This window comes from Felis catus, chromosome C2 (genome assembly GCF_018350175.1).
Source record: "Felis catus isolate Fca126 chromosome C2, F.catus_Fca126_mat1.0, whole genome shotgun sequence".
NCBI lineage: Eukaryota > Metazoa > Chordata > Mammalia > Carnivora > Felidae > Felis > Felis catus.
The window spans coordinates 73348776-73374822 of record NC_058376.1 but is presented as its reverse complement, the minus strand read 5'-3'; the positions used below and the strand labels follow the sequence as shown (position 1 = coordinate 73374822).

General features: G+C 47.8%; 1 protein-coding gene across 2 annotated transcripts in view; it reads right to left on the bottom strand.

The window, feature by feature from the left end:
• XXYLT1 (xyloside xylosyltransferase 1) overlaps window positions 1–26047 on the bottom strand; it is a 170308-nt gene that overhangs the window by 112787 nt on the left and 31474 nt on the right. The window lies entirely within an intron of this gene.

Sequence of the window (26047 nt, the reverse complement as noted above, 5' to 3'; positions counted from 1 at the left end):
CCAAAACTGGATTGTGGTGAGAGTTGCATAACCCTGTTAATTTACCAAAACCATGAAATTGTGCATTTGTAATGGGTAAATTTTATGATATGTAAATTGTACCTCAACAAAGCTGTTTGGGGAAAAAAAAAAAAACAATGAATATAAAAATTATTTTAAAAAATTGTTTTAATGTTTACTTATTTTTGAGAGCGAGAAAGACAAAGCATGAGCAGGGGAGGGGCAGAGAGAGAGGGAGACACAGAAGCTGAAGCAGGCTCCAGGCTCTGAGCTGTCAGAGCAGAGTCTGATGCAGGGCTGAAACTCACGCACTACAAGATCATGACCTGAGCTGAAGTCGGACGCTTAACTGACTGAGCCACCCACGTGCCCCCCAAAATTATTTTTAAATCATAAACTGTAGCAGCTGCTATCACATTGGTTATTGATGCTGTGGTCCTGGGCCTTTCCCATTGGGAACTCTCCATTGATAAACTTTGCTACGGTTCTCATAAATGTTCTCTTAAATGAATTTATATAAATCACTTAGAATAGTGTCTATATCTTAGTAAACATATAAATGTTGGCAGGAGGGGTGGTGACTGGATGGCTCAGTTGGTTAAGCATCTGACTTCAGCTCAAGTCATGATCTCATGGTTCGTTGAGTTGTAGCCCTGTGTCGGGTTCTGTGCTAATAACTCGGACCCTAGAGCCTGCTTTGGATTCTGCATCTCCCTCTCTCTCTCTCTGCCCCTCCCCTGCTCATGCTCTCTGTCTCACTCTCTCTCAAAAATAAACATTAAAATAAATAAATGTTAACTATTGTCATTATTATTATTAATGTCACAGGGCCTTGACGTGCCCTGAGAAGGTGGTCCTGGGTCTTCTAGAGGTGGCCATTATGGACTCCTTCCCCAGAGGTCTCAGCCAGCCAGAACTGCTTCTAGAAAGGACCCCACTGAAAAGTGGCTATGCACTTCTTCCACTGGAGAGAGCCTCTTTCAGCTTAAAGAAAGAAAAAGACCATCTTTGTCTTATTTGTTCCTTTGTTCTTGGAACCGTCCAGATACTTGGGGGAAAGGCTACTCCTAGTATATTATTAATGAAAGAGGTTTAAGAATGACAAGACTTTTGGGTCCTGGTCCCTCAACTCCTGAAATATCCTTTCTCCCACCCCACCATCTCCACTCACATGGCTCTCTGGAACAGCTGTGAGGGGCAGGGTGGTGCTCTGCTGAGAACACTGCCTTCCCTGCACCGCAGATGGAACCTCCCCCCGAGCAGGCTCAACCCCTCTGGTAGGCAGGATTTCAGCAACCCCAGCCCCTGCTGCAGGGGTCTAGACTCCGTCTTCAAAGGTATCTAGGCTACTTCAGTGGGTCAGGGTCTTGACATGACTTCAGAGTTACAGTCCTCTTTCCTCCTCACTGAGCTGAGCAGCGTGTGGCTGAGGCTATGCCTCAGTTTCCTCACCTGGCACTTACTGGTCCCTCCAGCCTGCTTTCCCTTCCTCAGGGAGCTGAACCCCATTCCCTATAAAAGGGGCTTGGCCAAAAAGGACCCTAAATGCTGGCCTCTCAAGCCACTCAGGAGGCTGCCACACCCTCCAGAGCAGTGTGAACAGAACTTTCTACAATGCAGTGTGGTAGCTACTAACCACATTTGGCTATTGAGCACTTAAAATATGGTTACTGGGACCAAGGAATTGAATGTTTAACTGTATTTACTTTTAATTAATTTAAATCTAAATGGCCATATGTGACCCACTGGATATGGTATCAGACAACAGAGCTCGGGAGCTGCTGACAGCTGGGGTGGGTGCTCCCTAACCTCATGCCACTCACCCAGTCCCATTCTCCCACAGCACACAAGGGCCCCACTCCCTCTGCATCCCTGCCAGCAACCCCTGCTGTACAAATACTCCCCCTGGGGCAACACGTGTGCTCACAAGAGGTCTGAGGGCCACTCCTGCCATCTTTCAGCAACACAACCCACGGAAAATTAACACAGAGGGAGAGACCACAGAGACGAGCCAGGCCTGTGAACCTGCAAACATCTACACAAACGTGAAGGATGGGAGAAGCCTCTGCTTTGTCTTTTTAAGTCTGAATAAGTAACCTGCTCCGAATTTGGTCATAAGTTCACCACTACGGTAAGAGTCAGGCCCAAATTACAGAAAACAAAATTTAAGAGTCTCATCAGACAGGTGTAAAGGGAGATTATCATAAAACGTTTGTAGGAACTAAGGTAACGAGGAGTATCTGAGGAGATGAAACTAAGGTGGCTATAGTTTCAAGTCACTAATAGTCACTTCATGGGAAAGATTTTTAAAAGAAATAGCCCGGGGTGCCTGGGTGGCGCAGTCGGTTAAGCGTCCGACTTCAGCCAGGTCACGATCTTGCGGTCAGTGAGTTCGAGCCCTGCGTCGGGCTCTGGGCTGATGGCTCAGAGCCGGGAGCCTGTTTCCGATTCTGTGTCTCCCTCTCTCTCTGCCCCTCCCCCGTTCATGCTCTGTCTCTCTCTGTCCGAAAAATAAATAAACGTTGAAAAAAAAAATTTTTTTTAAATAATAAATAAATAAAATAAAATAAAAAATAGCCCATTTGAAGACAGACAGGGGAGCTAGTGGAAGAAAAATCCTTTGCTTTGGGACTGGTATGTCCTTTTAAAAGCCAGGGCTGGTCAATTATCTCACAGCATAACCACCTTGGATTGAAAAAAAAAAATCAATACATATCCAGGCAATTACTTTCTGCACCTCTTGCTGCTGAACTGGCAGCAAGTTTTCACAGCTCAATTAGCTTTTAACTTAAAACACTAGCCAGTCTCTATTTTTATTTGGGATATTTATTCATAACAAAACACGATACTATTTCAAATTGTTTTAGAGAATCTGCAAAGAACAGACTGAGAGGCAAATATAAATGGCATAGTATTAAATGCTTTAATTCTTTGATCCAGTAATCTTACCATGATGATTATCCCTGGGAAATAGTATTCAAAAGGAAAAAACTATGCACCTAAAGATGTTCAAAAGCATAACTTAAAATGGCTAAAATTTGGGGCGCCTGGGTGGTTAAGTCGGTTAAGCATCCAACTTCAGCTCAGGTCATGATCTTGTGGTTCGTGGGTTTGAGCCCCACATCGGGCTCTGTGCTGACAGCCTGGAGCCTGATTCGTGATTCTGTGTCTCCCTCTCTCTATTCCTCCCCTGCTCACACTCTGTCTCTCTCTCTCAAAAATAAATAAACATTAAAAAAAAAGTTTAATGGCAAAAATTGAAACAATCTACACAAATTACATGTTCTACAAAAAGGAAGTGATTATATATCAACTTTACTCAGGTTCACACTTAGGTTCACACTCCAGAGAAGCTACTCGTCAAGGTCACTGATGACTTTCCACATTGCTAAATCTAGCCCTCACTGTACTTACCTACATCAGCATTTGACCCAGATGATAACTCTCCTCTCCCTCTCTAGAAATGTTCTGCTCACTTGGCCTGGCTTACTCCCCTCCTAACCAGGAGCTTATAGAAAAGCAAACCCAGAGGCTTCCTCCAAGGGCCCTGCAGGCACTAGACTCAGGAGGAGCTTATACTAACCCCACCCACCCATTACCTGCCACTCAAGTTGGAGAGAGAAGCCAAGCTGAGCAGTGCTTAGCTCCTGTGCTAATCACAGGCTTCACCCTCAGCTTTCCCTTGTCCGTAAAATGAGACGAACCAAAGTGTGACTAATTCATAATGGCAGGTAATCCAATAAACATTCAACCGGGGGCTTGGAGATATCCAATATATGTGTCAGGTTCACCCAACTGTGTCTGGCCTGGATTCTGAAAACGAGTTGCATTTCCTGACTGTGGCACAATTGTTGAGGAAAACATCCCAAACTAAGGAGGCAGTATTTGGTAAAGGTGATTCACAAAAAGGATGAGTAATATGAAGGAGGAAGTAGGCTCAAAGAGAGAAATCATCCAACATGAAACTTCTGTTCCCACCTGGAGTTTTAGAAACGAGTCAATAAGGAGCAAGCCGCCCAGGTGCTTCAGCCTGGGAAAGCCAAGTGCTTGAAGAAGGTGTTCTAGGCCATGTTGACCCCACAGTAAGAAAAGGTTATCAAGTACTGGGCCAGGGCCTGGGTGTCCGGAGATCTGGGTTATAGGGATGCTCCAACCTAAGCCACACTAACAAGCACAGTGACAGCAAGCACTTAAGTTTTAACACTTGTTACAAGTGCCTGGTATCATCTGAGCACATTACTTATATGAACTCAATTAACTCTCACAAGCAGATACGGTTATTTTCAGTTACCAAGTGGCAGAACGACGTTCAAACCAAGGCAGTGTTGTTCCAGGGCTCTCAATCATTATGCGATACATAATAAAATCTTGAAGCACAAACACCCCCGTCGTCAGAGAAAAGTTCCATGGTGTTCGCAAGGGCACAGCATCCTCAGTTCATGAAAGCCAGTTCGTGGAAGTGACTCTTCCATCACGGGAAGCAAAATATCCTGTTCCATCTCCACTGAGGACATTGATCACCACAGAAATTTGGACAAAAGCTGCAGAGTCCTCAGATGGAAGTGCAAAAACCAATTATCAAGTTAATGAGTAAATACTGGCAGGCATTTTGCAAGGCACACTGGAAAAAACAAATCTCGATAAAAATCAACAGATGTGGGCTTGCTGCTTGGAAATAAATTTTGATCAGCTGTATTACCAGGGACTGAAATTCATCTGCAAAGTGAATGAAGAGCTGGGATCTGTGGCTGCTACTGGGGTGGGAGCAGCGTGGGATGGGAAGAGCAGGGCCCCCAGAAGAGGCCTCAGCAGCACGGGAAGAGGAATCCAGATCAAACAAGCACAGCATCTGTTCCCTTTACCAGCCTGCTCAGGATTCCCATCACCACCTTGGAACTCTATGTACCTGGAGAGAGAACTTATCATTTCTTTCTTTTTTTTTTTTTTAATGTTTTATTTTTATTTTTTTTTTGAGAGAGGGAACAAGCGGAGAAGGAGCAGAGAGAGAGAGGGGGACAGAGGAAGAATCCGAAGCGGGCTCCACACTGACGGCAGCAAGCCAAACGCTGGGCTCGAACTCACAAACTGTGAGATCATTACCCGAGCGGAAGTCGGACACTCAACCAACTGAGCCACCCAGGTGCCCCAAGAGAGCTAATCATTTCTTTTTTTTTTTTTAACGTTTATTTATTTTTGAGACAGAGAGAGACAGAGCATGAACGGGGGAGGGGCAGAGAGAGAGGGAGACACAGAATCGGAAGCAGGCTCCAGGCTCCGAGCCATCTGCCCAGAGCCCGACACGGGGCTCGAACTCGCGGACCGCGAGATCGTGACCTGGCTGAAGTCGGACGCTTAACCGACTGAGCCACCCAGGCGCCCCGTGAGAGCTAATCGTTTCTAACAAATATTTAGGAATGCATCCAACAAAATCCTGCATATGTGTAAGATCACTTATGACAAGAAAGTAATTGTAGCATTGTTTCTAAGCACTAAATTTGGAAATTATCTGAAGGTACATCAACAAGGGACTAGTTAAATTAAATACTCTGCAGCTTTAAAAAAAAATGAGTCACCCCTAAACACACGGATTTGAAAGTACCAGTGGACTTATTGTGAAGTGAAAAGTAAATAAATAAGGTGCAGAACTTTCCCATCGAGTTGAGAACTTAATCGCAGGGGATGAGGGTAAGAAGACTTATTTCCTCTGTATATCCTTTTGTGTTTTCTGAATTTTGTACCATGTGGAGGTGGTTGCAAATAAGACAAAAAAATAAGTAAATTTTAATGAGCTTCATCAATGTGGTAAACCTATATGTACCGAGAGCTAAATGTCTATCATTTATTAAGTGGGAGGAAAAAACAAGTTGCAAGTCAAACTGTAGAGTTTAATCCCATTTATAATAAAAGAATTTGTTGTATGCCGGCATATGTTTGTTCATAAATGCATAGGAAAAGGCCTAAAATGAAACATAATCTATTTACAGTGCTGAACCTTGAAGAGGGGAGTAGAATTGGGGTAGGAAAGAAGGAATGAAGGAATTTGTTCACTGATTACCATTACACATCTGCATTTTTAAGATTTTTCTAATTGACCACCCATTACTTTTTATTTTGATTACTATGTTCCTTATTTCTAAAAGTTGTACTTGGTCATTTTTCAAATATGTTAGATCACTTTTTACAGTTTCCTGCAGGTATTTTCAGACTTGTCTTTTGTTTCTTTAAACATGGTTACCATACATTTAAAAAAAAATTTTTTTTTCTTAATATTTGAGAGAGACAGAGAGCAAGTAGGGGAGGGGCAGAGAAACAGAGACAGAATCCGAAGCAGGTTACAGGCTCTGAGCTGTCAGCACAGAGCCTTAGGCAGGGCTCGAACTCACGAACCCATGAGATCATGACCTGAGCCGAAGTCGGACGTTTAACCAACTGAGCCACCCAGGCGCCCACCATACATTTTTTATGATCAGTATCTGATAAGTCCAAACCAGTTTTTGCTGGTTCTCACTCACTACCCCGTTTTTCTTTGTGCTTCGTTATTTTTGGTTGTGCAACCATTCATTGTCCTTGAAAGTTACTTATGAGAACATTTAACTAAGTTCCTGCAACATTTGTGAATCACCTGACCCCCTTACCCTGGTAGAGAGTGCGGGCCCTGAGTCGGGCAGTCCAAGTTCTGGTCCAGCTCCTCAGTCAGGGCTGTGCCTTGGGAAATCTACCTGATGCCTCTAGGCCCAGTTTTCCCCACCTGTAAGGTATGGAATTATACCTCCCTCTGGGCTTACAGGGGATAAGATAGTACATACAGTAAGGCACTCAGCAAATGCTTGGCACAAGGTGAATCTTCTCTAACTCGTGGCACTATCACAATAACATTTTACAATAAGGATGTGACCAAAGGAGATGGCAGTGAGGCTATGGAAAGAGGGAGGGCAGGCGAGAGAGAAAAACTGGGAACGGGGTCTCTCCCAAAGGAGCCTGTAAGCTCTGTAGGGCCCAGAGCCATGGAAGGTACACCTAAGCACTTCTCACAGGTGACCTAGTCCATGGCCAGTGTTAGTAAAGGAGTTACAGGATATAAGAAATGAGTTAAAGGGACTGCGTGATGAAGAATGTGCCCCCCTGGGCCCTCAGAACCTCCATGCTTGATACACTGATGGTGACTGCCCACAGAAAGGCTACTGCTCAATTACAGGGGCCCAATTTTGCCACCAGAGTGAGAGCCTCACTCCCTGAAATTCACTAGTGCCCCACCCCAAAGGGTAGAGACATGTCAGGGACAATGAGACAGAAACAGCTAGCAGGCTCCAGGTAGAACAGCCCAAAAGATACCTCTGGCTGACCTCTGGCCGACCTCTGGCCACAGTTTTTGCTCACGCATAGGTCTTGCATTAACATGAACACATATGCCAGGGTCCAACCACTCCTGAACCTTCTCCTACCTGTTACTGGTTAACTGAGTGGCTTGTATCCACCCCTGCACCTCCCTGAAAACCCTTCTGGGGTCCACATACCCTTCACAAGAGCATTAGACACAATCCCAATCCCAGGCCTGTGATTGACAGTAATGCAAAAAGGGAGCATGCTGGCACTAGAGAAAACCCACAGAAGTAAATCTAACAAAATAAAAATCTCATTTTCTATAACACGAAGAACAGAGCTCTAGCAACCACTCAGCATTTAAAGTCAGGTGCAAACAGCCTAACATCCATTCTCTTTGCTGTGTTGGTGTCTCCCCAGCATGATTCCTCTGCATAGCGTCTGGGTTGTTTTTTTTTTTTTTTCCTTTAAGTCTATTACCTATCCCCCCAGCTCCCCTCTGCAGTATGCTGGGACTGTCATTCTTAATGCTGATGAGGCTGGGAGGCCAGGTAACTGCTGTGCTTCTTGTCTGAGGTCACCAACGAACCTGGGGACATCTGTTTCAGTCCCTGGAACACAGGCTGCCACCAATGTCGGGGGCATCAGTCAACAGCTCAGCAAGGGAGAGGGGAGGATGACGACAACTGAGGGAATTACTGTAGTGTTAGACACAGCACAAGGGAGGAGACAAGGAAAGTGCTTTTAAAAAGCCTCACATTGTTATTTCTAATAGAACTTGGAATTTGCTGCATGCAGTGAGTGCTCTAGAAAACTGTCATCATCTTAAGTAAATGTGAAAGGGACCTGTGGTTAAACGGCCAAGCACACACACGCACGCTCTCATACCACACATTCTGGCCTCTCCCTGTTCTGGTCAGAACTGCCGGCTGGCCAGGAGAAGGAAGAACGAGCAGGTCCTAGCAGCCAGAGTGGTCATGTGGGAACCTGCCTGGGGGTGGGCAGAGACTAGGGTCTCCCGGGTTGCTTAGGCACCTGAGTATCCCAGTCCTGCCCTTTTAAAAGCCAAGCTGGGCCAGCCTGACCTGCGGCTACCCTGGTGACCCAGCCGCCTTGAGTGACCCAGCCAGGCTAGAAAACACAGGGGCAGACAGTCAATAAACATCTCCAGGACTTCCCTAAGGTGCTATGATGCCACTTTCAGATACCCTCGCCAAAGAGTAGCACCGATAGTCCCAATTAGGGACAATTTATAAAGCAGCTTCACGTCTATCATCTCAATCGTGCAAGACAATCTGAGCACAAGTTTTTATCCCCACTTGGTAGGTCAGGAAACAGAAGCAAAGGGAGAGGGGACCCACGGATTTAAGAGAGACTCAGGAAACACTCACACCTCGCTGGTGGGCATGTAAAACGGTACAGCCACTCTAGAAAACCTCGGCAATTTCTTATAAAACTAAACATGGAACTTTAAGACCCAGCTACTGTACTTTCAGGCATTTACTCCAGAAAAATAACAATTTATGTTCATACAAAAACTGGTACACAAATGTCATAGCAGCTTTAATCAAAAGAAACAAAAACCAGAAACAACCCAGATGTCCTTAAATGGGTGAATGATTAAACTGTGGTATATCCAGACCACAAAATACTACTCGGCAATAAAAAAAGAATAGATTATTGATACGTGCAACAACTTGAATGATCCTACAGAGAACTATATTGAGTGAAAAAAACCTAATCCCAAAAGATTATATACTTTATGATTCCATTTATATAACATTCTTGAAATGACTAAAGTATAGAAGTGGAAAACAGATTAGTGGCTGCCAAGAGTTGGTAGGGGTGTGGCTATAAAAGGGCCACATGATAGATCCTTGTGATGGACATGTTCCATACCTTGACTGTATCAATGTCAATATCATGGTTGCCATGTTGTATTGTAGTCTTGCAAGATGGTACAGTTGGGATAAAGCGGGTAAAGAATCTCTATATTATTTCCTACAACTACGTGTTAATCTATCTCAACATCAAAGTTTAATTTACAAAGAGAGAGAGAGAGAGAGTTCAGAGACATATAGCCCTTCTCTGGATCCTGATTTGAATAAACCAATCAAAACACATTTCTAAGACAACTGAAGAACGTGAACACTGCTTGGATATTAGATGACAATAAGGAATTATTGTTAATTTTGTTCAACATAATAAAGATACTGTGTTTATGTTAAGAGTAGTTATCTGTCTAAAATACTTATCAAAGTATTTACAAATAAAATAATAATATCATAAATGGTAATTGCATTGAAAAACGCAGGGTTGAGGGAGAAAGGGGGTGGGTGGGAGCAGAGATAAAATTTGAGCTGATAATTATTGATGCTGGGTGATGGGTACGCAAGAGTTCATTACACTAGTCTCTCTACTTGTGTGTATATTTGAAATTAATAAAAGGTGGGAGAATAATTTTTTAAAAGTCCCATACAGGATACTCAGTACCTTGCTTAAGGCCATAACATCAGTAAGAGAAATGGGATTTTAACCCAGGTCTTCAGACTCATTTGTCAGAGGCTGAGGCAACCTCTTTCTGGAAGGGCCATTGAAGGCAGGGCCCATGATTAAGCTTGTGAGAAGCCGGCCCAGAAGACTTTCAGACAGCACACTTTCACACAGGGCCAGGCCTGTGACCCCCGAGTTGTCATTCTCTAACCAGTATATCGGATGCTCAGCCTCACACACAGGTGACAGTCCTGTTGTAGAGGCCACCAGGGCCTTAAAAGACCCAGTCTTCCTCAGAGACACCACACGTGAGGCTGAGCAGGAGGCTCGAGCAAATAACAAATCCTGCCCTTCTTCAACTGAAGATATGGAGGTTCTCAGAGGCCATCCAAAATGAGTGCCAAATCTATTCCACTCTATGGAAAAAAGACAGGCCTTGCTCAAATACACATCCTTCTCAAAGCAGTCCCCAAGTCCCTTAGCCAAAAATGTGCCCCTCCTTTGTACTCCCACAGCTCTGTGCTTATATGCCCCCCATATCAGTTATCTATTGCTGCATAACAAGTTAACCCCAAACTTAGCAGCTGAAAACAACAAACGTTTATTATCTCCCAGTTTCGGAGACACAGCTTAACCAGATGCTGCTGGCTCACAGGCTGCGATCACCTCACAGTTCATTCATGGGGCAGCTGATAGGCCTCAGGTCCTCTTGGCAGCTGGCCAGAGATGTCAATTCTTTCCCAGGCAGGCCTCTCCACACGGCAGCTCCTAACCCAGCAGCTGGCTTCCTTCAGAGCGTGGGACCAGAGAGAGAAAAAAGGTATCCGAGGTGGAAGCCATAGTCTCTTAGGACATAATCTCAGAATTGTTAATGCCACCCCTTTGCCATATTCTGTTCAATAGAAGGAAGTCAATAAGCCCAGGCCACAGTCAAGCGAAGGGCATGAACGCCAGAAGGTGGGGACCATAAGATGGCCCTGAGCCACCTTAGAGGCTGTCTACAACACCCTCCATGATGGATAGTAGTTGTAGGACAGGAATTTCTAATTCTTCCACTAGAAAATGAAGTCATGAGAGCAACACCCACATCAGAGCTACTTTTTCTCCCCTCCTGTCGGATGGGAGGTGGAGATGACTACACCTGAGAGCACAATCACATGCTGGTCCACGTCCCACACGCTTCCTGAAGAAGCAGGCCCAAGTGGCCGGGTTGGTACCACATGGTCCCACCTGCTGTGGTCCCAGCTGAATGGATCAACAACAACAAAATCAATAATTTATGGCCTATGGACAGGCCAGAAAAGTCTCTTTCAGGAGAGACTTTCCTGAAATGGAAAATACTAAGAGATGATGCCTGATATGGGGAGTCATAACAAACCAAAGCCCCATGCAAGCTTCAGTTCCATGGGAACAGAAAAAAACACTTTTTTTTTTAATTTTTTTTTTCAACGTTTTTATTTTTAATTTTGGGACAGAGAGAGACAGAGCATGAACGGGGGAGGGGCAGAGAGAGAGGGAGACACAGAATCGGAAACAGGCTCCAGGCTCTGAGCCATCAGCCCAGAGCCTGACGCGGGGCTCGAACTCCCGAACCGCCAGATCGTGACCTGGCTGAAGTCAGACGCTTAACCGACTACGCCACCCAGGCACCCCAAAAAACACATTTTTTTTAAAATTTTTTCCATGTTTATTTATTTATTTTGAGAGAGTGACAGAGAGCTTGAGTGGAGAAGGGACAGAGAGAGAGACACAGAACGCAAAGCAGGCTCCAGGCTCTAAGCTGTCAGCACAGAGCCCGACGCGGGGCTCGAACCCCCCAACGGTGGGATCATGACCTGAGCCGAAGTCAGACGCTCAACCGACTGAGCCACCCAGGTGCCCCAAAACACGTTTTTAAAAAGCAGCTATAGAAAGGAGAACATGGAGAAGCACAGACAGAAACAAAGATACCAACAGAGAGAGGGAAGGAGAAAGAACCACCAAAACGGACAGGTCCCCAGAGCTGCCCCAGGTTTCACGCCTCTTGTCCCCAACCCTTCCATAATAATCCCTTCTCTTGTGTTGACTCGAAAGAGCCTCACTTTCTCATAAGGGAAGAGAAGGGAAAGAAGAGACAGGGGAGGAAGAAAAGCAGGGAAGGAGGGCATCCAGAGGTCACATCAAGTCAGGGCCAGAAGGCTTGCAAAAGAAGGAATTCACTTAAGGTCAGCCACCAGACGGGCCCAGTCAGAAGCTCACGGCTGCCCCAGCATTATGAGTTCCCCAAACTTCACCGCTCTGTGACTAATGACTATAACGGACAAATTTTATTACGTGATAGATGGTGCTTTAAAAAAAAAAAAAATCAACATTGTATGTGACTGCCCCAACTCAACGCAGAAGGAAGACTGTGACCCACCACACCCCACGTCCCACTCACCTCAGGGAGCAGTTATGTCCCAGAGCTTCAGACATGAGTGAGATTAGGGTAAGAACTGGCTAAGCCTGGTTAAGGAGTCAGTCCTGAACAAAGGCAAGAAGCTGGGGTGAAGAGAGAAGTCAAAAAGCCGAGGCTGAAAGCAAGGAGGCCCATAACAGCTCCCCTGGAGCCAAGCAGCTCCTAAAAGAGCATTTTGTCACCAGACCACCACCCCCTCGGGGCTGAGTCTATTCACTTAGTGGAATCACTTGGCTGCTGAGAGTTTGTATCCACATCTGATGGGAATCCTCCTCACCCATCCCCCAAGCCACTGAGATTTTATAAGAAGTTAGGGTTCACATCAGATCACATGCCCGACTTAGGACTCTCATGGGGTTTTCACACCCCCAAAGGACCAGGCAGAGGCCACCCCGCTGACACCCTGGTGCTTGCAGAGCCTGCCCTCCGGGGGTCCTGTGATCAGGTGCAGGGGGGAGGCCTTCCAGGCCAAAGGAAGCACTAAGCAAGCCCGGGAAGTAGGACAGCAGAGTGTGCACATTTGACCGAGAACAGTTAAGGCAGCCACTTAGGCTGGAGCACAAGGTAGACGTGCAGAGCAGCAAGAAACGATGCTAAAGGAGGGAAAACGGGCCAGGCAAGAGGAGTAAGGCGTCAATCTCTGCAGCTCTCCCTCTGGAGGTGCAGGCAGAGCCAGGAACATCCCCCCAAAGGATCTCCAGAGCCACAGTAAGGGGTGGGGAAAAGAAAGGAAGAGCAGGCCCAAGACTCAATCCAAGGTGGTTAACCAATAGGCCCTGGTCCTCATTAAGTACACACATGGCTTGAGGAGAGAAATAGAGTACTCTCCTGCCAGGGAACCATGGGCAAAGGCAGGACAAAGAAAAGATGCACACTTCGTGTCAACCCGAGGTGCTTGGTGAGCACACTGGACTGAGGGATTGGGGATCTCACACCGTTGAAGAGGCCTCCGCCCAGACTGAGACCCAGGATGCCAGCAAACCCCTCACCCAGGAGGCTGATTTCCTGGTATAGCAGATGATGCCCTTCTCCTCCCTGACCCTCAACTCCTCGGCCTTCAAGGCTGGCATGAACCGGACTCATCCTCCTCGATGAAGCTTCCTCTCTGAATTGACGGAACTGACAGTATCTGGTCCATTCTCCATGCAAACAACCCCACACGATCTCCCTTAAGTCCAGGCCCAGGGCGATAGACCCAGACCTCTGGCTCTGTGAGTGTCCTCTCGCTTGGGCTCTCCCCTAAACCAGAAGGTGAGCTCCCCGAGGGCAAGGCAGCAGCACCCACCCCGGTGTGGTGCATGCGGCGGGAGAGCAGCCAACCCTTTGCAGGTGACGAAATGCCTAAAGTAAAGGCTGCTTCACCTCCTGACAACACTAAATGCTGGCTGGTGCCTTTGACCGGTAGCCAGGAATTTCAAAGAGGATCTTGAAAAGGTTTAAAAAAGAATCTAACGGAGGGGACCAAAATGGAAGACATTACTGTTCAATCAGTTTGGCAACTATTTTCATTAGCTTACAAAGAGCTTCTGGCATCAGTAGAAAGTGGTCTACACCACATTACTATTTTTAGCATTTTATGACAAACTTGCTCAGCTGTCCCTCTTCAGAATAAGGGTGGGGGTGGGGGGGGTGGGCAGGACTCAAATGCCTCAAATTTGCTCCATGGAGCTGCCAGAAAATAGTTTTTATGAAAATCACTGGACACGTGTTTATAACCTTTGTTCAGTATTTGCTCAGATGTTTTCACTCAGGCAAGTTCCTGGATTTCTGTTTCTCCGTTTGCTTTCTTCCACACAAGAACTCCTGACCGTCACACCACACTGAGCCCTGGCAAGTGGGGCACCATCTGATAGACCGAGAAATCAGCATCCGCCATGTCTCCTCAAGGCTTTGGGGACCCGCCGAGAAATGGTTGTCTGGAAAATTCAAGCTCTTGGTAGTGACTGCTAATCCACAAGAAACATCCAGTTTCTGTGTAGTTTATCAGAAGGGGCTGGAGTTCATCCCCAGAGGGGGTGAAATGGGTAAAAGTGCTGAGGCAGTCAGGTCGGCTCCGGCATACTCGTGAAACAGACTCGTTCAAGACACACGCCTAAAAATTCCCTCATTTAATTCAATTGACAAATATTTATTGAATGCCTATTATGTGCTTGGCATTTTCTAGGCAATTCCTGGGAGCACAACAGTGAACAAAATGCATAAAAATGTCCTGCCCTCATGGAGCCTACACTTGGGTGGAGGAAACAATAAAAAAATTTTTAAAAAAAGTAAAATTCTCTAGCAGATGGTGATAAGGACTCTGAAGAAAAATGATGTAAGGCATGGGCACTCTAGGTAAGATGAGTACCATTTCACATGGGATGGTCAGGGATGCCTCACTGAGGAGGTGACGTCTGGACAAAGATCTGAGGGAAGCGAGGGAGCAGCCTCTGGAGTTATCCATGGGGAGAGTGGTCCAGGCAGAGGGAACAGGGAAGCTGGAGCGGCTGCAAGGGAGCAAGCAAAGTAGAGCTCGGGGTTTGTAGCACTGACCTCACAGCTTTAAAGAGGGCTTCAGGCCCAGCATGCCCTGCGAGCAACAGAATGACAGGGAGCCAAGAGCTACAAGCCTGGGACAGGTGGTCCCCCAGGTAACACTCCCACTGAAAGCCCCTGGAAGAATGATAAAATGGCCGGATTATGGTCCATGGCCCTAGGTGGCCAGTCTGCATGCTGGATCTTATCCAATCCCTCCTCAATCTACATATAAGGACCTATCATCTGGGAGGGAAAGGCCTTGCCCAGGGGCTTACAGAGAGGTTGTGATGGAGTTAGAAATTCTAGCCATCTGTACCTGGTGATGCCTTTTGGGGCCACAAAGAACAGGCCCACTTCCTCTCTCCAGGATAGCCCAGTTCCTTCAAGAGTTGATTTTAAGATCTGTCAGCTGCGCTCTGGGTCACCTCTCTGAAACACTCCGGTTTGTCAATACTGTGAGGGTGCCCTGCTCACCCTCCTTCTAAACAATTCTGTCCCCAGGGTCTCCACTATGAATCCTTAATGCTTCTGGGTCTGGGGCAAGCACTGGGCATGACGGTTAGGGAGGAGTCATGGTATAAGCAGTGAAGCAGTGACTAATTAAAATGCCATACCCGGGGCGCCTGGGTGGCTCAGTCGGTTAAGCGTCCAACTTCGGCTCAGGTCATGATCTCTTGGTTTGTGAGTTCAAGCCCCGCGTCGGGCTCTGTGCTGACAGCTCAGAGCCTGGACCCTGCTTTGGATTCTGTGTCTCCCTCTCTCTCTGCCCCTCCCCTGCTCACGGTCTGTCTCTCTCTGTCTCTCAATAATAAATAAATGTTAAAAAAAAATTTTTTTTTTAAATGCCATACCCAGTGACGTGTTCCGTTGGCTGTGCTGTAGGCAGAAGAGGAAAGACTGACAGGACGTGCCTCTCCCTATAGGCTGAGGCTTCGTACCCCTGCCCCAGCAGAGAGCCACACAGCGTTCTTTAATCATTACTCTTAATTGAGAGCAGCACTTCTTAAAGTGAGTTCTGTGAAACAACCCTGTCTCAGAATGTGAATGTGTATTCTTCAGAAAGGTGTTCTGTGATAAGTTGTATTTGAAAAATGCTGGGCTGAACAAAGTTACACTTTTTTTACTTCAGTACCTAGAGCTTTTGATTTTGCTGATGTGTACTTTGGGCCCTCAAGAGGGGAAGCACTAATACCATCTAACAGTTACGAGGCACTACGACCCTTCACATGCGGTCTCCACCAACCTTCGCCACAACCCCACGATGTGTGCACAATCATTACCCCCCATTTTCTAAACAAAGCTTTGGCAGCTCAGACAAGTTACCACCTGTACTGGGGTATGCCTCTGAGCCAGAGAACTTAGGGACAGTCCGGTGATGCCCGCTCCTGAGGAGGTTTCTGAGACATGGGTAGACAGCAGGAGCGACAGCAGGTGGGCAAAGTCAAAGACCACTTTGTTGTTAGCTGGGTGTGATGGAGAACTCTCTGGCAAGCCAGGCTGCAGAAAATGGCCGAGGCCCAAAGTCTCAGCAGGACCTCGCTCTCCTCCAGCTAAGAAAGCGTGAAGGACCTCCCCCACCCCATGCTGCTGAGGCAGCCCTGCCTCAAGAGTGGGAGGAAAACTCCAGAGGGAAGGAAGGCCAAACTCGTATATGTGACCTTTCACACAGTGACTGAGTCCACTAGTAAACAGGGTCCTGGAATCAGATTCTATTTTGCCTTCCCTTGGGGAAGAGTCAGGGAAAGGGGGCAGGTCTCTCTCTCCCCTACATCTGACGGCTAGGACAGCAAGGGTCAGAGCAAGAACAACTCCCAGGGTGGCTGACCCCACACTAAACCATCCCCCCTCTGTCCTCAGGCCACTTTACCCCTGAAGCAAAGAGGCCACAGGACTAACTGTGGGTACAGGCACATGCTGGCCAGTACCTTCCACACTGAGGACTTCGGAGACTAGAAAACCATTTAAAACAGTGTCAATGAGTTTAAGGACCCCTTGTTTCTGCTTTCTCCTGATATTGAGGCTGATGGGGTTAGGGGTAGAGAAGAGGCCAAAATCCTCACTCCTCCACCACACCCCAGGGTCCAGAATGCACATTCATGTCCCTAGAGGACCCTTCTCGTTAGAGGCGTGTCTGCTCACTGATGGATAACTAAACATTGATTATAGATTTCTCATCTGGTTTTGAACTCAACAAAAGTATGAAGTTCCACAAACCAGCCTTTAAAAGGCTTCTCTATTTTAGAAAACTGCCATGTAAGAACAGTAGAGAACATTACAGACCTCCCATGGTAGTAAGTAAAAATACAAAGAGCACAGAATAAAGAAACCTAAACGGAATATGGCTTTTACCACATTTGTCAAATTTCACTTAAGGAGAAAAAACTGGAATTTGAAAGGCTTTCTTCTAAAGTTTGTATGCTGACCTCAGTGTTTCAAAGTATGAATGAATGAAAAAAATGAATGAATAGATGAATGAATGGAGAGCTGCCAGTCTGGATTTCCCCACTTTGGCTCTGGCCCGCCTACAGGCTTTTTGGCCCTGCCTCCGTTCTTTCTCACATGGGCCTGTGAACCTGGGCTAAGATGCACCTGGACATACATTACCCAAGACCCACACCAGCCTTTCCTATCCAGTGACACTGACCCAAAGTGGACCCAACACTGTCCTCAAAAGAGTCCAGCTGTCTGCCTCCAGCCTTAGGACAAGGCCCCAGCCACAGATTGCTGAAATAAGGACACTTGGGGCGACGGCACCCATGATGCCAGAAAAAGGGGGGCTAGGAGGTCTGAGCCAACCCCGATTCAAAACCCAAACCAGTCAGCTCTGGGGCACCTGGATGGTTCAGTCGACTTCAGCTCCGGTCATTATCTTGTGATCTGTGAGTTCGAGCCGGACATCAGGCTCTGTGCTAACAGCTCAGACCTTGGCGCCTCCTTCGGATTCTATGTCTCCCTCACTCTCTGCGCCTCTCTCTCTCTCTCTCTCTCTCTCTCTCTCTCTCCACCCCCCCCTTCTCTCTCAAAAAGAAATAAACATTAGGGGCGCCTGGGTGGCTCAGTCGGTTGAGTGTCCAACTTCGGCTCAGGTCATGATCTTGCGGTCCGTGAGTTCGAGACCCGCGTTGGGCTCTGTGCTGACAGCTCAGAGCCTGGAGCCTGTTTCAGATTCTGTGTCTCCCTCTCCCTCTGACCCTCCCCGGTTCATGCTCTGTCTCTGTCTCAAAAATAAATAAACATCGAAAAATACTTTTTTAATAAATAAATAAATAAATAAATAAATAAATAAATAAATAAACAAACATTAAAAAAAAAAATCAAAACCCGCCAGCTCTTTCATTCTTTTCTACTACAGCAAGCATCACTGGGCTTCATGAAGGTGACTCCGGGGCAGAGGAGGCTCAGGCCCTGAGCCTTACCTTTTCAGGGAATTTGCAACATCTTGCACTTCCCTGGTCTTTCTGCACACATAGATCTTCTTAGGAAACATGAACAGGATGGGGCTCTGGTGGTAATAATGTGTTATGACCATTCAGATTCCAGGTAACCAGGTTCTGGGAACCAGTGGAAAAGGTCTTCCAGAAGGTGAGGGAGATGAAGCATTTTCAGCTGCATTACTCAATGTCCAGCTCACAGTAACCCTGAGAGGAAGGCGAGTCAGACACAGCAGTCCTCACCTGGGCGACAAGAGGTGACATGACTTGTCCGGGGTCATCCAGAAAATGTCCATACCCCAGATCAGAAGCTCTTTCCAGAAGGCAAAAGCGTGTGGTCTAGAAGCCTGAGAGTAACTCCAGCCCCACACCCTTGGTGCCGTGTTTGGAGGCAGGACTCCTCATGGTCACTCCAACAGCCGACAACTGGCACCCGCCAAGGGCCAGGCGCAGTGCGAAGGGTTGACAGGTACCATCCTGGCAATCATCCCCACTTTACAGACACAGAAACCGAAACCCAGAGAGAAGGCAAGCTAACTGTTCTCAGCCCGTTGCATATACGATACTCACTTAACTGTCATAACAGCCCCATGAGATGTGAACTGTTACCTCCATTTTATAGAGGAGAAAACCAAGACAGAGACAGGGTGGGCAACTTGGCCAGAATCACACAACAGGCCAGTGACGGGGCTGCTGGGAACACAGGTACAGTGGCTCCTGGCCCATGTTTTTAACCACTATACCATATGGCTTCTTTTAAGCAGTAGCGAATCTGGTGGGTCACAGAGCAGCAGTTTGCACCCACCTCGCTCCGACCCTCAGCCCGCACTCCTTTTCTCTGTGATGTGCCAACTCCCCTTCAGCCTGCTTCAGACCTGCCTGGCTCAGTGTTCCCTGCAAACAGTGACACTGGAAGTCGAGAAAGTTCTGGCACGGTCATCTCCTGACAACACAGTGGAATGGGGCCTACCCTCGGGAATGGTGAAGCAGTCTTTCAGAATCTCTGGGCTCCCACAGACCACGGCCGGCATCGTGAGGAGGCCGACGTCACCAGCAGGATGGGGTCTAGGCAATGGACACACACACTTTGAAAAGTGGCCATTCATAGTCTGTAAGCATGGGCAGGGGGAAATGAGAGGAACTTTACAGTGGAGAAATCTAACCAACACTAGCTCAGCCAGGAGATCAAGGCCAACATCAACAATAATCAACCACGTACCCGTGATATGCTGCGATGTGTCACTAATACAATGGGGTGAAAAATGCCACTTTACCGCTATGTTGTTCTTCCCCCAAACCCGTAACTCCAGTCTAATGATGAGAAAAACATCAGAGAAATCCCAACTGAGGGACGCTTATAAAATATCTGACCAGTACTCCTCAAAACTGTTAAGGTCATCAAAAACAATGAGGCAAGTTGGGAGAAAATTCCACCGCCAAGGGAAGTCTAAGGAGACGTGACGACTGAATGTGATATGGTATCCTGGATGGGATCCCGGAACAGGAAAGGACATTAGGTTAAATCTAAGGAAAACTGAATAAAGTGTGGGCTTTAGTTAATAATAACAGATCGCTATTGGTTTATTAACTACAATCAATGTCCCATATTAAGATATTATGTTAATAATAGGGGAAACCGGGTATGGAATATATACCAACTCTCTGTTCTATCTTCATAATTTTTCTATAAATCTAAAACTTTTGAAAACAATCCAGCACTTGGATAAAAACAGTGATACAGATGTAAAGGATATACAAAGGCCCAAAGTGCCAAGGGCCAAAGGGGCCTCTATGAAGTCAGGGTGAAGATATGCACAAAAGCACACACATGTGCGCACACGCATGAAGATATCTGGAAGGGTGGACACAAAACTGAAAACTCTGGAACTTCAGAAAACACACACGACCTACAGGGCCAGAGTGCTCCTGTTATGTATTCAGAGGAGCATGTGCCCCAGCAATACCCAGGATACCTGGCTCGAGAGGACAGAGGAGATGATGGAGTCCAATACCTGCATTACTAGCTGGGGAAACTGAGGCCAGGAGAGAGGTGGAGTTGGACAGCCTACATCCTAATCTCATAGTCACTAGGTGACTTTCCTCTAATGACCTCCCCTCTCCGGGCTTCATGTTGTCCATTTGCAAAACTCACACATTTGACTCCTGCTCGCGCACGGAACTGTTGGGGGGCTAGGCAGATAACGGATCTGCTCGACCGTTCAACAATCCCTGCTCCCTGCAACTCAGTGTCATTCATTATCCAGGGGCAGACATAACCCCTGGGGTATGTGTGTCACACAGCAACGGGACAATGTGATGTCCCACTCCAGCTCTGAGAAGACAACTGGCTAGAACACCTCTGGGGGCAGTGCACCCCACCCCGCACAGTCCTCTCCACCTAACTGGGCACCGGGTTTCTCCTGCCGGCAAGTGGGGGAGATAGTCGTTGGCGACCAGGACAGCTGGAGGTGTTTCTAGATGGCCTAGCCTGGGAATCACTGCCTTAGGGGCACTGATAGGGCATCCACACTTCACAGATGAGGCAAGCCAGGCGGGAGAGGGGTACGAGGTGGGGCAGCTGAGTTCTGATGCCTCCACTCTGCCCACTAGCCCCTCCTCACAATGAGGGCAAAAGCTCTGCTATTTCTCCTGAACTGTGTGGCTTACATCTGGCTTCTCGCTTTGATCGAGCTTAGCCTCACTTGAGGCAAAACTGAGTATTCTCTACTCACCCCAAAGCCCCAGGCACAGGGCTAGGTCCCCCCAAAGTGCCAGCACAGGGCTAGGGGCAGACCCAGCCCTCGGTTTTTAGTTGACGGACCCACAGGCCAACAGAGAGAAGCTTCCACAAATGCCTCAGAGGCCAGGCCTGAATGGGAAGCCTGGAAACATGAACACAGATGGGCCAGCATCTAGCCTGAGCCGGGGAAGTGCAGGGATGCCCTCGGTGCACATGGGGGTGGGAACCGTGGACTGTAGACAGCACTGGCTGGGAGTCAGGGAGCCTGTCCTGCCCTTGCTCGGGTAGCCACTGTGACCCTGGAAAGTCTCTCCCTCTCTCTGTGCCTCAATTCCCTTCAGGTGAGGCATCGTGGCTCAGCCTCAGTGACGCCTGTTTTTATGGCCCATGTTGCTCAGCTGGAGCCAGCAGCTCCTCGGAGCCATGTGACACAGGGGAGGGAAGCCGGCAGTCCCCGAGGACCTATTCTTCACTCCCTGTAGCTCCAGCTGGGTAAAAACTGTTTTCTTTTCCATTACATAAAGATGTTTCCAATGGTGACAAACCTACCAACAGATAAAAGCCCTGTGGGTGTGATTGAGGAGCGGAGGGAGGCTGCAGGTCAGTGGCAGGACCGGCCAGCCAGCCACACGTGACCCCTCCAACAGGCAGCGGAAAGGGAGACCAGCTCTGACCTAAATCAGAGCCAGCACGTTCTGCTAGCAGGGCGCCTAAGTCCTCGCTCTGCAGACACGGTCTGGGGGGTACTGCTCCAAAGGCGGACAATCAGAGCAAAAACACATGGGGTTAAATGCACCCCACCCAGCCAGGGCCTCTGCACAAGGCTGCAGTGAGGAAACCAGGTTTCGTAAGCTTTATGGGGCTGCAGGGGTGCAAGAGGCTGGACATTCAGGTCTGGCCATGAGAATAAGCATGGGAAGGTCACCGGAACCCAGGCTAAGAGGCCCAACTTGCCCTACAACTCAGAGCAGTGCCCTGACCTCAGTTCCTTGCTTCCTGTCCTGTTGGTATGCAGCTACCCGAGGTCCCTCTGAGAGGGCAGACATCAATGGGCATAGAAAACCATGCAGACCCTCATATGTACAGGCTGATGACATGGGGCAGGGGGTAGTTGACACAGGCTGGCTTTGTAAGGATCACCTTTGGCCCAGTAACTCCACCCATGGGGAGTGATCATAAGGAAATAATCCTAATTAGAGAAAATAATCTTTATGTATGTGTATATTAATCACAGTGTAATTTGTGATTGTAGAAAAAAATAGAAAGTGTCAGATAGCTGAGAACAGGGAAATGATAAAGTAAACTAAGTTTCACCTACTCAATGGAGCCATTCAAAAATTTTTTCAAAGACTATGATTACACAGATAATAGTGATGAGTGACGTAATTGAAAATGTCACAATACAGCTACACTTGTACCATTTCTTACATTTTTTGAGTTTAAATGTTCAATTGTACATTTTGATATGTGCAAAAAGACTGAGAATGTTTGAAATATATGCATAACTCCCACTTTGCCTAAGTTTTTAAAAAGCTATGTGCTGGGGCACTTACGTGGCTCAGTCGGTTAAGCATCCAACTTCAGCTCAGGTCTGGATCTCACAGTTCATGAGTTCGAGCCCCGCATCGGGCTCTGTGCTGACAGCTTGGAGGCTGGAGCCTGTTTTGGAGTCTGTGTCTCCCTCTCTCTCTCTGCCCCTACCCCGCTCATGTTCTGTCTCTTTCTCTCTCAAAAATAAATAAACATTAAAAAAATATATAAAAAGCTACATGTTGGGAAAATATTAGAAGATAGTCTGTTTATGTAGTAAACGAGTAACTTTTTCTATTTTAACGTAGTTTTCAGGTATTCTTTTATGAATAAAAGAATAAAAGAATATGAATAAAAGAATCTAGTTTCTTTTAAACTAGAAAAAGAAGTAAACCTATTTTAAAGGTAGCTCAGGAACAAAAGGGTGACCCTTAGGCTCCAGGAAGGGGAGGGTGACGAGAGGCTTCAACACAGAGAAATAACCCGCATGTCTAGGGCAATCACCAGACAGGACCTCCTGAGACAGAACTCAGAAGAACACAAGCTTTTCTGACCCAGCCTTCCTGGGTGGGACCAAGTACTTATGACCCACCGCACTCCCTTTCTCATTATCCCAGAGGAAAAAGAACTCTGTGAAAGAAACAAAATAACCAAAGTAGCCAAAATGCACTAATTACACAAGAACAAAACCAACAACAAAGCACAAAACAGCAGTAATTTCTATGATTAAAAAAAAAAAACAAACGAATTTCAAAAAGGCAGCAATAAGGAGCCATGACAAACTCAAGACAGCACTAACGGTGCTGGAAAACAAAGCATCCTTCCAAAAATTGCAGGATGTGCCGAAGGATCTGGCCGGCAGGGGTTCCGCGACACCGCCAAGTGCTGTGTGGCAGCCAGACTGCTCAGCAGAGACGCCCAGACTCCGCAGGAACTCCCAAGACTGCTCGTTCCGTTCTACGACTATCAGATTTTAGTAACTCTCAGTAACTCTCTTCTTAGGAAGTGGACTCTGGGCAGATGTAAAAGTGAATCTCTGGCAACACACTACCATCCACCTAAAGAAGGGACTCCCTGTTTGGGCACATCAACTCCTTCCCCACCTGACAGCGGCCCCTCAGAGGCGTGATCCCACTTGGACGGAAACTGAAATCTGATCTATTGCAGACACAGCAAAGCTCTGGCCACAGCCTTGTCCCTGCAGACATCGTCCCCCTGGGCAAGGCCAAGTCAGAGAGCAGAGGGGTGGCAGCCTGGGGCTCCCAAACTCTCCTCATCTCCCTGGTCCTGCCTAGCGCTGTGAGGCACATCTAGCGTTGCTTTGACCGTCCCCAAGGAGCTGTGTTTCCCCTACCTCTGGGTGGCCCACAGCATGACCTGGCCTAGAGTTCAGCACATGCTGGGTAGTGACCTACCAGCTGATGAGGGAGTGGGGGTGTGGGGGATGGGATGGAGGGAGGGGAAAGTTAGGCAGGCCTCTTCCCAGATCTCCTGCTGTCCTTTGTCAGTTCTTCCCTCACAGCATCTTGCTGAGCCAATCACACATGCAGGACAAAAGGGCTGGGGCCAGGCCCTAACGGCCCATCTAGCCAAGACATTTCAAATTAGTTTAATCACAGAATCCTTTACCAAACAGGATCCTGCTCCAAAGCTTCACCTATGCAGCAATCAGGATGGACTGTGGAGGTAGAAGAGAGAGGTAGGCTAGGGTAGAACCCCTCTGCCCTCAGCCTCCCAGAACCGCAGAAACCCACAGGGGGATGCCTGTAAGCCTGGACTCCTCTGAATGCAAGCCGAAAGAGCTTACCAGATCAGCCCCCTCATTTTGCAGGTGGGGAGCCTGAGGCCTAGAGAGGCAAAGTGGCTCAGCAAAGGCACACAAGTGGCTGGTGGCAGGGCTGGACTAGCACTTATGTCTGTGTCCTCCCAGAATCCAGGACAGCAGGAACCACACCTTCCTCCCATGTGCATCACCCACGGCACCAGCACTGGTCCTGCCCAGAGGGATGCGATAGAAGAAGCTATTTGGAGAAGCAGCCCTCCAAGTCAGACTGACCGGGGCCCAAATCCCAGCTCTGTCACTTAAATGGATCTCTAACCCTGGGCAAGTCAACTCCTCGGTCTCCCAGCTATGACAGCACAGGGCGGGTGGGAGGACTCGGTGGGCTCACAGAGCTGCACTGGCTTCTGCGAAGAATTACAAATGTTACCTCTTCCTCCACGCCCTCCTCTCTCCATCAGACTCTTGCTCAGTGACGCTTCCTGAGCCCTTGCCTTCCAGCTAAGAGAACACTCAGAGGCCTCTGTGTGTGCAGGGATTTGCCTTGTGGAGACAAAGTCACAGCCACAGTGGGTGGGCTAGAATTGCCTGTGGAGTCCAAGGACACCACACTGCCAAGGGGAACCCAGCTTCAACCTGCAACTCCTGAGCTCCTGGCCAACAGGCCCCTTCAAACACTGGTGGCTCCTGACCCCGCCTTCACATCTGGTTTGCTGGGCCAGAGCAGCGGGCCTCCACCAAATGGCCTGGCTGTCCCCTGGGGGATCAGGTTCTGCCTGGTCTGACTGTTGGAAACCCATCCAGTCACAGATCAGGTCGCAGCTACCCCAAGAACCAGGAACTCCTCTCCCCATCCCAAAAACCTCAGGCCATGGTTCACCAGCCCAGAAACTGGAGGGAATATTCAGGGCTCCAGAATCAATCAGGGACCACTGGGAGGAGGAGAACCCAGCAGCCTGGGACACTCCACCAACAAGAACCCTCCAAGGGTTCTAATCCAAGGATGACCAGACCTGCCAGTATTTCCACACAAGCCCAACCTATCACAGACCAGACAATCAATCTCTTCTGCCCCAGAGGGACTAAAGCTCAGAAAATCCTTTGATTGTGCATAGAAGTTTCAGAAAAATCTTAGTTATAATTTGCACCTCTCACATCTAGATTGGATTTTGTTTTAATTTTTTTTAAATGTTTATTTTCAAGAAAGAGACAGAGAGAGAGAGTGAAAGCAGGGGAGGAATAGAGAGAGAGGGAGACACAGAATCCGAAGCAGGCTCCAGGCTCTGAGCTGTCAGCACAGGGCCTGACGCAGGGTTCCAACCCACAAACCGTGAGTTAACGACCTGAGCTGAAGTAGGACGCCCAACCGACTGAGCCCCAAGACTGGATTTTTTTTTTTCAACGTTTATTTATTTTTTTGGGACAGAGAGAGACAGAGCATGAACAGGGGAGGGGCAGAGAGAGAGGGAGACACAGAATCGAAACAGGCTCCAGGCTCTGAGCCATCAGCCCAGAGCCTGACGCGGGGCTCGAACTCCTGGACCGCGAGATCGTGACCTGGCTGAAGTCGGACGCTTAACCGACTGCGCCACCCAGGCGCCCCAAGACTGGATATTTTAAAGTCAGATAAGTACAGGTAAAAACTAGAGAGAACAGGATCACAGATTTGGATGGAGGATTCTCCAGTCCAACCTGCCATTTTACAGATGAACAAACATGGTCCCAGAGGAGAGTGTGTGTGCAGGGAGAGAGTCAGGCCTGGAGCCCAGATGTCCTGCCTGAGTCTGGGGATACTACAC